At 45.5% G+C, this 9,534-nt stretch overlaps 1 pseudogene; it reads right to left on the bottom strand.

The window, feature by feature from the left end:
• Window positions 1-1,996: 1,996 nt before the first annotated feature.
• LOC127334583 (digalactosyldiacylglycerol synthase 1, chloroplastic-like) lies at window positions 1,997-5,852 on the bottom strand (annotated as a pseudogene).
• Between the last annotated feature and the right edge of the window lie 3,682 nt (window positions 5,853-9,534).

The raw sequence follows: 9,534 nt of genomic DNA, 5'->3' as shown, positions 1-9,534 counted from the left end.
AGGCGTTGGTGTGCATCGAGCAACCACACCTCAAGGTGAGCCTCTTGTGGCGTTCGGGAGCACTAAGCCACCGCACCTCTCCAACGGAGATTAGCACTCGCAAGAGTGTGAACTTCGGGATAAATCTTCGTCTCCCACGTGCCTCGGTTATCTCTATACCCGAGCTCTTTACTTATGCACTTTACCTTGTGATAGCCATCGTGCTTGAAGTTATATATATCTTGCTATCACATACTTGCTTGTATTGCTTAGCATAATTTGTTGGTGCACATTGGTGAACCTTTGCTTAGAATAAGTTGTTGGTGCACATAGGTGAACCATAGTATATAGGCTTTGGGCTTGACAAAGTAAACGCTAGTTTTATTCCGTATTTGTTAAGCCCATCTCGTAAAAGTTTTAAACCGCCTATTCACCCCCCCCCCCCCCCCCCCCTCTAGGCGACATCCGTGTCCTTTCACTAGGGTTTCAACAAACCACCGTTTTACGCTAGTGTTTTAAAAACTGCCACATCGGTGTTAACTCGTAACAAAAAAACATTGATTCGTCTCAAACGCTTGTGTAATCACGAAACTGACGTATGATCCCCACTGTTAGGCTGACGTTGTGGTAGATGATGACCGCGGACAGAGGGTTTGTTAACGGCATGGTCGGGGCCCTAACTCCGCTTGTCCCGACATGGTTTGAGGATGTCACCCTCGCTTCTTCCTTGGTCCCCACTCAACCCTGATGTTGGTGACCCTTAATTTAAATCTCTCGAATCCAACGTAAGTGTCGTGGTTTTAGGTTATGTGTTTTGTTTTCAACCAGGAACTTCAAGAGTCATCTACTATATTAGCTCATGCACCTGCCCAAGCTCCACCACCAAGTACACCTATTGCAAGACTAGGTATCCACTGCCGTCGTCTACCGCCAAGTCAGCCTGATAGCAAGACCCGCACGTTAGTTTCGTGATTAAACGAGCGTCAAAGCCAAATAAATGTTTTTGTTACATGTTAATATTGAAGTGGTCGGTTTTCTAAACCCTAACGTAAAGTCGTGGTTTTTGGAAACCCACACTAGCCGCAATTGTGGTGGTATTTAGTAATTTTCACTTACCAAAGTTAACCATCAAAGAACATACTAAAAAAGTGTCTTATATTTTGGACGGAGGGAGTATTAAAGAATTTGACATACAATTGGGAGTGCATATTCATCCTATGAATGCATTTTAGAGCGTGTTTGGCCCTTTGGGGTTGGAATCAAAGAATTCATTTGTTATACCGAGAATCAACTTATTTGGCCACACGGAAATGGTATTAGAATCAATTTAGAATTACATGGATTTCATCGGCGTGCCTGACCTTAATGTCTCTTGGTACCCTATCATTTTTGTGGAATTAAAAAATAAAATAATATCATCAATTTCATTTCTTTCGCCAAATGAAATGAAATGATGTGTGCCAACCGAGCTTTTATACAGTAGTTTGTGAGATTTTAAATTTCCCTCATTTTCAAATTCCACAAATGGTGCTATTACGTGATCATGACTCCATGAGGCACATTACAACTCCCTGTTACTCCTAATCAAAACTAAAGGATGCAATGTTCTGCACACCCTTGTGAGATGTTCAGACTTTGTTGAAAGGCTACCGAAGACACACAATAGTTAGTTCATTGAAATTCTGTAAGTGTGACCATTTCTCCCTTTGAAACACCCTTGCACAGTGCCAACAAATGTTCATCTATTTGTGAAACAGAAGTACTACGCAGATTTCAAAGGGAGTACAAGTTAATGTATAATCGGAAGTGATACAGACATTGCTATAGCATTGAAAAAAAAGGACCGTCGTCACCGTCAGAACCACCAAGTTTAAACTAGACATAGGTTTCCAGTCTGGATGCAAGATACTCCTAACGAAGTAAATCTCCAAACAAAGTGTCATTGGGATATGATTTATAGCAGCCTCGCTGCCGAATCAAAATGCAAGAATAATCAGTAGTAAAGAGAACATGTGAATTTGACAATCGTCAGGGCGCCCTCAAATGTTTTAATACTCCATGGTATCTGCCAGAATACTGATGGTGAAAAAGACTTGCATCAGTCTGTGCACTACATAATAGGTAAGCATCGTCCCTCCCATATGAACACCGACGTCAACTTCCCCTGACGAATAATGCTACTATGACAAGAAAGCTCGAAATTACAAGTGTAACGGTGACTAATCTACATGGACAGGTCGTAGTACAAACCAACAGACTACATGATTAGTCAGGACAACAGCTACAGAGCGTATTCCTACTATGTACACATATACGGCACCATCTATACGTAGTAGTAACTTAATGTGTGCAATGCATGTCCACATCACCAGCCATATACAGGGTGTTGTACCTGGGGAGGCAGCAGGCCCATATCAACACGGTGTTGCTCATCGTAATCGCGTGTACCAGGAATCGCGCCTGTAGCCAACCTGAGGACCTCACTAGAGGTCAGGCAACGATGCGCAAATGCCAATCCACTGTCCACGACATTTGACAGACTAGGCTGGGAGGTTCTTCTCCTCCTGCTTTCTCCGGACAGGGTGGTGCTATTGTCATTCAGAATCTTGTCGAGGTCTGAGTACTCCATGAATCTCTCCGTCGCTGCCTCCCATGAAAGGTTGTACCTTTGCTCAGGAGTGAGAGGTTGGGGCTCTCTAGCCATGGCCTCTTTCACTCTGGCGACAAACTCGTCTGAGGTTTTGTATGTCAAGCAGTTCGGGAACGACATGAAGAATTCGTTTGATGGATGCTCTGCACAGACGACAAATTTCCCCATTGCAAGAGCCTCTGCTGTTGCTGTGCACAAGACATCACTAATGCTTGGGTTAATGAAAACCTTATACCTGGAAATACACAAAAGGAAGGTGCTGCATAAGACAGTGAAAATGACAAAGCAATAGATAGGATTTCATAGTTAGTATTTCTTAATTAATATATACCTATGGAGTGAATCGTCTGCATGATCCCTTCCCTTGAAGAAGTTGAGATTCAAATCGAGTTTCCTGGCAGTAGAGTGGACTTCGTGCGAGTCCTCGCCACTTCCATATACGTCTAACTTGAATCCTTCCAAGTCGCTTTTATGTTTGGCCAACAAATCTACCAGTTCCCTGTAACCTTTGGCCCAGACCATCTTTCCCAAGAAGTATGCCCCCTTGGAAAATGACTGCTTTCCGCTCTCCACATCAGATGTCAATTTGTCTCCAATCTTAAGAAACTTCGGATTTACACCATGAACGTTACAGACAATAGACTTAGGAAGATCCTGAGTTGCTGCAGAGAGCCGTAAAACCTGCACATGCTTTTGGTATTAGGAATAATGAAGCGAGCGTGGACAATAAAACCACACTGGAGTGAATGCAGTACCTTGTCGCAGTATGCTCTGGTCACCCAATTATTGATATGTTTAACTAGGAAAGCTTGAAGAGCCCCATTCTTCTCTCTCTTGATATATTCAAGGTAATTTGTGTGAACTATGCCAACTACATGATTGAACTTGTCAGTCCAACGTTTCCCATGATGATACCAGTTGAGATGCTCTGGTTCTTCGAGTATTGCTATATCAGCTACACTTGACGAAATGAACTGTGAGGTATCCCCAGCAGGAAGGATACTGCGGCGCTCCTTTGAGAACTGCAGCACATATGACATGTCAATGTAAAGTGGATTGGAGACAACATGGGCATAAGACATACGAAACATCAAACAACCACCTTGCCAGGATAGAAGGATATCTTTAGGTTCGATTCAAAGCCTAGTCTTTCCTCCAGCCAATTTCTTATGTAAGTCTCCTGCTCTTCCGGCGAACTGAAGGTCATGCTATTTGGATACACAAGTTCTTGGTCTGACTTGCAGAGCCAAGGCACAACTAGTGTCACATCTTGTTTTGCACTTTTTGCCAAATATGCTGCACGGAACAATGGATTAACTGCTGTTCCAGTCATCCATGGTAGGCTTGCTGTGGTGACTACAGCTATGTGCCTTTTATTGTCCGAGACCTCATATTTTGCAGGTTCATTCCAGAAACCATCATCAGCGTGATAGCCAGTACTTCGTAACACGCTAGCGATTCTTAAATCGAGCTCATCTACTGAGTTATCATTTCCATGCAAGGACATATCTGCTGAAGGGGAATGATTTTGTTTGCTATGCAATGTCTCCACTAGCTTATCGCATAAATCTGCACCACAATATTAACGGTGTGTAAGAGGGCCAATTTCTAAAAAGGGAACAAAATAGGCTTAAATTATTTTTTTCTTCCTTTACCTCTTCTTACGCCAAGTTGATCCAAGAATGGTCCAGACTGCCTGACTAAATTTGCCAGAATTTCAGTTACATATAGTGGGGGAACATCCTGCACCGTAACCCAATAATTAAGTTCAACCAAATGTAGATCGAGCAATGAAAAAACAGGTTAATTTTTTCATTTATCAACTACTATCAATTTTGAGTAAATATATAAAAACTACAACAATCGGGGTATCGATCCCGCGAAACCACAACTTAAATTGCTTAACCACAACTGTTGGAGTAATTGTTCTCACCAAACATAAGCCAATCACTTCGAGACAATGTTAGCTCTTTCTTTCGGGGTTTTTTCTTGCCTATGCTAGCTGTGCGCCTTTGCAGTTCTTTTTGTTTTATTGGTCGCCTATCGGCTTTCTTCTTATAGTAGAAAATGACAAGCATGAAAAAGGGCCTGTATGGTTTGTATGAGTTACCTTGTAATCATCAGACTCCACATTAAATGGTTTCTGCACCAAAAAGAGAAAATATATGTGAGAAGTTTGATTAATAATGAGGTTTGCAGAATCTAATAAAAGTCGATTGTTATATATACCTACAAGACATAACCATTCAACCCAGATATGTTAGTATACTTATTTTAGTAGTAGTACAAAACGTTTTATTCACCCCACAATTTGTGCATCTTTCACATCTTTGTTCTAACTTTTTTTTTTTTTTTTTAGCTCAATTCACAACTGAGCTGTTCCTTGATGCGCATCAATTGAGAACTGGTGTTCCCTGAATTTCAAAGCTTGTGAAGAAGAAGAAAAAATAGAGGAGCAGATTGTAGTGCGTGAAATTACCAGGCTGGACTTAAATTTCTCGACGAGGTCACCCGTGCCACGGAAACCACCTAGAATCTCGCTGCTCTGGCTCCGTCGCTCGAGCTCCTTGAGTCCGCCACGTATCATCCTGACGACCTCCCACTCCTTGTCGCCCTCCGCCTCCCCGGTGGCCTCGAAGACGATGGCGTTCCGGATGGCGGTGATCCCGGAGAGGTCGACGCGGGCGCTGGTGGCGCCCCGGGGCGGCACCCACCGGTCGAGCACCCTCCGTCGTAGCTCGGGCTCCCGCGAGGCGTAGTGGCGGCGCAGCTCGGAGATCTTGGGCTGGATCCGGTTTCGCACGAACTCGAGCTCGGCGATGGGCGCCCCCGCGGCGAGGGGCGGCGGCGGGGCGGCGGCGGCGGAGGCGAGGAGGTGGTCGAGCTCCCGGTCGGCGAGCGTGCGGAGGGAGTCGGCCCGCGCGCGCATGAGGCGCAGGTCGGCGCTCGCCGAGTCCCGCACCTCGCGCCACCCCTTGGAGAGGAAGGAGAAGGCGGTGTCGTCCGCCGCTCTCCCGCGCCCTCCGCCGGTGCCGGCGGCGCCGGCGCCGGAGATTGGTGATACCCAGGACTCCATGGCTAGCGTGTGGCCGCTGGGCAGTTGCGAGTGGCTGAGACTTCGAGGACACACGGGAGGTTGGGGGAAGAAGATGAGAAGGGAAGACGACGACGTCACGCGTTCGTTTTTGGTGGCATGTGAAGCTGGCAGGTGGGGTCACTGTCCAAACGCGAAGGGAATCCCCGATTTGTGGCGAGGTGGCAGGAATATGCCTGCGGACATGGACTTGTGCGACGCGCTGAGCCTGGAACTGGAAATGGGTATGGAAGGCTGAGGCGTTCCGTGTTGGATTCGTGGTCTTTGTTTTCTATTTTCTCTAGTCTAGCAGCAAAGGACGAAAGATTTGGGGCTACCGACTGCCTTTGTGGTCTCGATCCAAAGCCCCGTTCTGGAACAAGGGAGCTCCACACGAAAAGAGCCAGGAGCTACTGCAAATGTGGTTCTCTTTTGCGCGAGGTCGACAAGTCGGCAATGAGATTGTCGCCCATTTTACAACGTTCTATTGTTCCGTGTTGCGTTAGTTAGATTCTCCTAGGTATAGTAAGTTCAAAATAACAGGTTGTCCATATTAACAGGTCTCGAGTATGAAGTTTCAAAAAAAAAAGTTCAAAATAACAGGTGTTCACTTCGATTCATAATAATTATCACTGATTTGTAAACTTGAATGAAGAAAAAGATCATTTTGTTTGGAATCTCTCACAAAATGGCTTGTTTACAGTCAAGTCTATGTATGAGGATCTTATGAGTGAGCACACCCCTTTTTTCAGAAGGTATCTTTAGAAGGTTAAAATTCCTCTTAAGATAAAGATATTCATGTGGTTTCTGAGTAATAAAGTTCCGTTAAATAAAGATAATTTAGCCAAACGACAATGGATTGGGTGCACGAAATGTGTTTTTTCGAAACTATTCAACATCTTTTTCTTGCAGTGTCCTCTAGCTGAACTTCTTTGGTTAATTTTACATATGATCTTTCACCTCCAACCATACATAGAGATTAATTTGATGTGTTTTTAGAGTAGTTTATGTTTTTTTCGCTGGTTGATTTTTGTATCAATTTTTGGCGATGCTTGTGTTTTTAGGAAGAAGAAGAAGAAGAAGAAGAAGAAGAATAGGAGGAAGAAGAAGAATAGGAAGAAGAAGAAGAAGAAGAATAGGAAGAAGAAGAAGAAGAAGAAGAAGAAGAAGAAGAAGAAGAAGAAGAAGAAGAATAGGAAGAAGAAGAAGAAGAAGAAGAAGACGAAGAAGACGAAGAAGACGAAGAAGAAGAAGAAGACGAAGAAGACATAACGTGTGTGGTGACCCTGCACACCGCTACATGTTGTAGTATGCCAGTCGTTGAAATAACATGTGCGAAGTACCAATCCGCAAATATTACATCCCTCAGAGTAGTACAACAGAAGCATAGCTGGTCTTTATTTCAGTCATATAATATTACAAGCCATATAATTACATCATATTGGAGCTCCTCCTCAGTCCATGGAGGTTTACTCCTAGGTTCTAGGTGAACCTTACTCAACTTATACAATATAGGTCTTAGCAGGCTAAGCATTATTCCATTCGAGCAGCTAATTACTATAGCGTTCGTGCTGCTCGACTACTACTAGTTCTACTGGTGCTTAAACTTGTTCTCCTTCTAGAACCTCCCCGGTTCCGTACACTATCAAGTAGTCGACCCCCTCTACTCCTTCAGAGAGGTCTGGTTCTTCCTAGCAGATCCCATCTGCTTCGTCTTGTCCTTCGTTGGCCTCCTCAAGGTGATTCAGACAATCTAAACATGGGATTATAAGAGGTATGAGTACGAGCGTTGATACGTCCAAAACGTATCTACTTTCCCGAACACTTTTGCTATTGTTTTGCCTCTAATTTGTGTATTTTGGATGCAACTAACACGGACTAACGCTGTTTTCAGCAGAACTGCTCTGGTGTCTCGTTTTTGTGCAGAAATCCAACTTTCAGGAAAATCCTCGGAATTTATGCCAAAGGTCTTATTTTTCCAGAAGAATTACGGAGCCAGAAGGGCAAGCCAGGTGGAGGCCCGAGGCCCCCACACACTAGGCCGGCGCGGCCCAGGAGGGAGGCGCGCCGCCCTACTGTGTGGCCGCCTCAGCTGGCCCCCGACGCCCTCCTTTGGACTACTTAACGCCTTCGACCTAAAAACGCACGGGGGTTAGAAGAAATCGCCAGAAGACATCCAGTACGTCGCCACCGTCGCGAAACTCCATCTCGGGACCAGAAACTCCATTCTTGCACTCCGTCGGGACGGGGAATTGGAGGAGATCATCGCCATCATCACCACCGACGTCTCTCCATCGACCAGCCATGTTTCCCCCATCCATGTGATGGGGTTCGTAGCATAGAAAACAAAAATTTTCCTACCGCAAGACGAATAAATCCAAGATCTAATCTATGGAACACCCAAGATCTAATCTACAAGATCGAAGTAACGAGATTGATGTGAGACTAACCCTCGAAGATTTCCAAAGCCTACGAGATTAGATCTCGTTGTTGATGTAGTCGATCATCCTGTGCTGCAATCCGGCAGCACTTCCGTACTCGGTCGTGCGTACGGTGTCGATGAAGCCCGTCCTCTCCCCGTTCCAGCGGGCAGCGGAGGTGTGGTAGATCCCCTCGGAATCCCAGCAGCACAACGGCGTGGTGGTGGAGGTGGAGGAGAAATTCCTGCAGGGCTTCGCCAAGCCTGCGCAGGAAGAAGGAGGAGGGAGAGAGGGGCGGCTAGGGCTTGGGGGGATGATGTGCTGCGCCCCAGCCCTCCCCTCCCTCTTATATAGGCGTGGGGGGCTGCCTTGGCCCCTCCTCCAAGCCTTTGGGTCAGCCAAAACAAGGGGGGGAACTTCCCCCCAAGTTAAGTCCCTATTTTCAAGGGATTTGATCTTATCCACTTGGTACAGCCACATGGGCCTTGGGGGGCTGGTGTGCATGGCCCATGTGGGCCTATGCGACCCCTCCGGTCCATGTTGGTCATCCGGTATAGGTGGGCCCCACTATGGTACCCTCCGGAACCTTCTAGAACCTCCGGTACAATACCGAAAAATCCTGAACTTTTCCGGTAACCCTGAAAATGACTTCCCATATATGAATCTTATTCTCCGGACCATTCCGGACCTCCTCGTGATGTCCCAGATCCCATCCGAGACTCCGAACAAACTTCGGTCTCCATCTCATATTCCGAATCTACTTATGCGACATCGAACCTTAAGCGCGTCACCCTACGGTTCGTGAACTATGCAGACATGGTCGAGACTCATCTCCGACCAATAACCAATAGCGGGATCTGGAGATCCATAATGGATCCCACATATTCAACGATAACTTAGTGATCGATTGAACCATTTACATACGATATCGATTCCCTTTGTCATGCGATACTTTACTTGTCCGAGGTTCGATCATCGGTATCTCCATACCTTGTTCAACCTCGTTACCGACAAGTACTCTTTACTCGTTACCGTGGTATGTCATTTCTTGTGATCCAATCACATGCTTGCAAACTAATCAGACGACATTCCACCGAGAGGGCCCAGAGTATATCTATCCGTCATCGGGATGGACAAATCCCACTGTTGATCCATATGCCTCAACTCACACTTTCAGAATACTTAATCCCATCTTTATAACCACCCATTTACGCAATGGCGTTTGATGTAATCAAAGTACCCTTCCGGTGTAAGTGATTTACATGATCTCATGGTCGAAGGAGTTAGGCAACTATGTATCGAAAGCTTATAGCAAATTGAACTTGATGACTAAGATTTGAAGATTTTAGGTAACATGAACTAGCCATACATTGTGGTCATGTTTGACAGGTACGTCCAACAAGTCACATATA

The sequence above is a fragment of the Lolium perenne genome, chromosome 6, assembly GCF_019359855.2.
Source record: "Lolium perenne isolate Kyuss_39 chromosome 6, Kyuss_2.0, whole genome shotgun sequence".
Classification (NCBI taxonomy): domain Eukaryota; kingdom Viridiplantae; phylum Streptophyta; class Magnoliopsida; order Poales; family Poaceae; genus Lolium; species Lolium perenne.
This window is presented reverse-complemented; position numbering and strand designations above follow the sequence as displayed.